Source organism: Parasteatoda tepidariorum, chromosome 9 (assembly GCF_043381705.1).
Source record: "Parasteatoda tepidariorum isolate YZ-2023 chromosome 9, CAS_Ptep_4.0, whole genome shotgun sequence".
Classification (NCBI taxonomy): Eukaryota; Metazoa; Arthropoda; class Arachnida; order Araneae; family Theridiidae; genus Parasteatoda; species Parasteatoda tepidariorum.
The window spans coordinates 90,622,974-90,628,109 of NC_092212.1; the positions used below are offsets into that span (position 1 = coordinate 90,622,974).

Here is a 5,136-nt window from a genome sequence, read left to right on the forward strand (position 1 = left end):
TTAATTTCTAATTTAAAATTCAAATTGTGTATTAATCACAATGTCAAAAGTTTGTAAATGTTTTGCTTACATTCCAGAAATACTTCCGAAACTGTTTCTCCTTTTACCCTAAAAACGAAGGAATGCATGGCAAACATGTTAAATGATGTATAAACTTAGAATATAAAAAAAATAATTATATTTGTTCATTAGGAAGAAGGGAAACGAAACTTTGTTTTTTTTTGTTCTGCACTGTACTGGTACAGGTTTCAATTTGGGATGACCAAAATTTTAAATTTAATATTAAGTAAACAAGGAATCATTTCCAAGGTGAAAAACTTAGAATTTCAAAATAATGATTTGTAAATATCAGTTTTCAATAAGTTATAGGCTGTTAAATGAAAGGTTACATCATTTCAAATTTTTAACCATGCTAAGTGAATCTCTTACAAAGTACAGTTTGTTTGTTTGTTTATTTTTAATTTATGCAAATAATAGAAAATGGAAAAATAATAATCAAAGTGAACTGTAACAAAACAGGTTATCTTGCACAAATGCGTATAAACCTTTCACATTTTGATTTTTAAAAGAATTCCTGCGTAAAATTTACATGCGACACCAAAATACATAATTAATTGTATTGAGTCACTTGATTTAACATAATTAAATTATTTTTCTGTTTAAAAAGCAAGATTTTGATAATAATAAATATTTTTATTGTAAATTAATAATTAATTATATTTACGTCGGACACCACTGCCTTTCTTTTTTATTACATTTGTTTTTATTTATTTCAATCTCTTATTTTGCTTTTTCTTTATAAAATTAAGTGAAATCTGAATAGAAACCATCTTAAATATTCCTTTAGGTTAATTTACAATAACATATTTCTCTTCTGTAACCTAATAAAATTTGTTTAACTGTGCTGTACTTTAAGTTATTTATATTATAACTTAAAATTGATCCATGAAGTTTCTATATATTTTTTTATTTTCATTTTTTTATTTGAGCTAATTAACTCAGTTTTAATTTTTTGAGAAGCAATTTATCTTTATTCAGAACATTTTATATCAGTCATTTTGCTTAATACCTAAAAAATTAATGTATTTACAGAAAAAAATTTCAGCACATTATGTAGTTATTTACTTTTTTTTATTTATTTTTTTTTTTATTTATTTATTTATTNTGAGCTACTTAACTCAGTTTTAATTTTTTGAGAAGCAATTTATCTTTATTCAGAACATTTTATATCAATCATTTTGCTTAATACCTGAAAAATGTATGTATTTACAGAAAAAAATTTCAGAACATTATGTAGTTATTTACTTTTTTTTTATTTATTTTTTATTTTATTTATTTATTTATTTTGAGTATAGGAAAAAATTCTTTTTTGAAAGAAATAATAAACCTACTTGCTTAGCAAATTACAACAATAACACACATCCTATTCATTTTTTAGGTAAATGTGATAAAATTGTTAGCAGTTATTGGGACTGTAATTAACAAATGAAACTAGAGAAGGGATATTAAAAAGAGATTAAAATTTGTTCTAGAATTGATATAAATTTTTTCTTCATAAGTTGGGTGCATCTCTTGTACTACAACCGGAGACTTATACTCTTGTTCAAGCTATGCCACCAAATACAAGTAAAAGTAATATTAGTTGATATTGTATGCTTCGAAACATGAAATAGAATAGATTGTAAGAGCTGTACAAAATTATTATTTAATTTTATGCTGGCAATAAATAAAACTATTAAATTATCATTTTTCCTATGCAGTCTTTTTTCCCAGAAAAAATTGTTATACGCTAATAATACAGTAAAAAATTGTTTTTTTTTTCCTTTTAATGTACAGTGACAATTTTTTTCAGTAGATTTTTTTTTTAAATTTTATATTAAAATAATGAAACTTTTCGGTATTCTTTTCCATATTACTGAAAAAAAATAGCAACTGCTTTTTTTATTCCAAGATTTTTAAAACTATTCCATTTAGGAAATGTTGCTTATATGTATATGATTTTATTTACATGGTTGTTAATATATGTAGCACAGTTGAAATTAAAATATTTGATTTTTCAACTAGTTTTTACAAGATGGAAAATATTATAAAACCCATTGATCCATTCATTGCAACAGAAAATATTAGACATTTTAAATTTAAAGTAGATATTTAATTGAAATATAATGTTTATAGTATTAAGATTAAATGATTTTCAATCATTATAATATCATTTACTAAAATTTATATCCAGCTGGAAAACTTTATGTCTGACACTGAAGCAGAATATTTCACCTTAATTATATATCATATATTACAAGTTAAGAACTGCATAGAATTTTTTATTGAAGTGTCAGCTTCAAAATTCAGTCATGTTTACATTTAAATTATAAACAAATTGACAGAGTTCAGACAATTATCTATCAATTAAATGAGTAATTGCTTTTTGCTTTTGTGCGATTTACATCCGACACTCACAATTAAATCCATTTAGTTTGAACTTATTGTAATCAGTTTGTTTAAAATAAATTGTTTTTCAATTGGTTATGAAGTAATAATATTTAATCTAAAAATTTGATGATTATAACTTATGTTTCATAAGATAGTTTTTCTAAGAAATTCATGTTAATTTTTCATGTCTGACACCATGGAATTGCCCATTTGTAAGAAGAAAAACAATTATATAATCTAAACAAAAAAAACGAGGGGTTAGATTAGAATTTTTAAATATTCTAATTTCTAATAAGAAAAAAAAATTAAAGAATTTTATCTAGTGTTTTTCTATAGAATATGCTACAAGAAATTTGACAACTTTGCATCTGCGATTACTGAATATCTCTAAAAATAATAGGGCTAATTCAAAGCAAACAACATTATTTAAACATTTTACTTAAGATATTGGTTTAAAAAAAATATCAATGAATTTTATAAAGAGCACTGTTTGGATAAAATACATTATAAAATAGCTCTATATTAAAATGTAAGTAAATGTAAAAATTTACTGATGTGTAATCACCAGGAGTTATTTTCCTTTGCTTAATTAAAATATATTAAACAGTACTTATCCAAGGGTTTTTTGGGTAACTCAGTATTTTTTTTCTATTCGGAACATTTTGCACAAAAACTATTTAACACTTAAAAACATTTTTTATTCATTAAAAATATATTCTCCTAGTTAAACATATTATTCTCCACATCTATTTAATATGATATATTAAAAATAGAATTTTAAATAATATTGACGCTTTTCTTGTACCTACCTATATTTTAAGAAGAAAAAAAAACACGCTGACCTGGAAATTTTAAGATTTTTACTGGAAAACCTGGAAAAATCAGGAAAATTTGAAATCTGATTTGAGTGGTCACCCTAGTTTTCTTACAATAAGTTAACTTTTGAAAGCAAATATCAAACTTGTAATTTCTCAAACATTTATTCTGGCCTTAACTTATTTTGGTATTTGAGTTAACAAAACCTTTTGTTGAAGTAATTATGAATTAAACTCAGTTAATGTTTAGTGGAAAAATTTAATCTTGTCATTTCTAGGTCAAAAGTAAGCTAATAATACTTGATTTGGCAGCACCTTTTGTTTTTAAGTTGGAAGGCGATTTTCCTTAATTACGATGATTAACGATGATTTTCCTTGAGCTAACGTATTATTACAATGACCTAACCTTTTCTGGTCGTAAAATTTTTTTGGCTGGTGAACTATCGAAAAAAAATGATATTGTCATCGTAACGACATGATTTCAATCTTACGATTCTAAATTTAGTGAGCTATCATTTGGAAGAAAAATTTAATTTTCATGGTGAAAAAGTCATAAATTCTCTAAATTGAAATTCAGCCCAACAGAGTTGGATATTTGGCTTGTTATATAAGACTTGTTAAAAGTAAGAAATTTGTTTCTTCAATTTGCTCTATCTTGCAATCTAAATATTTTTGGAATCTTCAATGACAGAATTTTTTCAGCAACTTGTCTTAATAATGAATTTCTTATAACATGCCGAACTTGTTAAATCGAACTTATACTGCACTTAACCCTTTATGTTCCAATTAAAAAATTATCAAAAGAGTGAACAACTTTTTTGTCCCATTAAATATAGTCTATTTTACACTTAGAATAATATTTTTTTTTAAAGAAAGATTGAATGTTAACTTCTAATTTTCCTTAAAATTCTTAATATGGATATTACAACTCATTGTAAAATTTAAGTCAAACATTTAATACTTTGTTTCTTAACTAGTTTAAAATATTAATGAATCAACAAGTAAATATGAAAGACTTGCTTGCAAAATTGTCCTCGATAGAAAGCTGAGAATTGAGGAATGAAAAGCTTATTTTTTCTGACGAAAGGGGAGGAAGGTAATAAGCAATGGTTATGAAAGATACTAAATTTCCCTTCATTTTTATAAACTAACGACTTCCTACAATGGGCCAATGTTGTACCCTTGCTTCCGGGCTGACCGTAAGATGTTTTCGAGGTTTTCTACTCCATATAACACAAATGTGGTTTAGTTCCATTAAAATGTTTTTCACGTAGGTTAGTTTGTCCCAATGCTTGACCGGATATTGGAGCTGACATTGGCTACGGATTCAATGTTTAAAGGTGTTTTATTGGTCAAAAGTTATCTCAAACTTATTTTGGCACTTGTCGAGAATGGTATAGGTAGGGAAGGGAATTTTTTTTTCCGCTGCGACCACGTGATTTTCCTTGACAATTTTATTTTGTAACCGTCGTTGAGCACCCGACCCAATTTTGGATTTACGACTTCAAATTTTCAACTTCGTAGCCTTGTAATTTTGAACCCCAACCAGAAGACACGTGATCAAGTATTTGTAAAAATTTACCTTTATGGATGACTCTTTTTTTTTTAATAGAACTAGCACGCATTTGCATTAAACTGAGAGGAAAACGGTTAATCTGACGGCAAGGGGACTCTAACCCATGATCCGTCTGCCACTGAGGATATTTTTCGCCATCACTAGGGTCGATGCAAGCCGGGTGAAGAATTTGAATCGACCAGTCATCGCAGGAAACCCGTTTCACCTCATTGGAAGGCAAGCACTCTATACCCTGAGCCATCAAGGTATTAAAATTTTGTCTGACATATTGCTTTTATTTATACCAATTGTGCAATTTCGTTTTATTTTTCTTTA

The 5,136-nt window shown here is 26.2% G+C and overlaps 1 long non-coding RNA gene across 1 annotated transcript in view; it reads left to right on the forward strand.

Annotated features, from left to right (window-relative positions):
* The window catches only part of LOC122272018 (uncharacterized), a 15,229-nt gene extending 10,120 nt beyond the window's left edge, over positions 1-5,109 (forward strand). The window contains exon 4 of the long non-coding RNA XR_011637691.1: positions 4,858-5,109. This is a non-coding gene — a long non-coding RNA (uncharacterized lncRNA). The remainder of the gene's footprint in view (positions 1-4,857) is intronic.
* Positions 5,110-5,136: the final 27 nt, after the last annotated feature.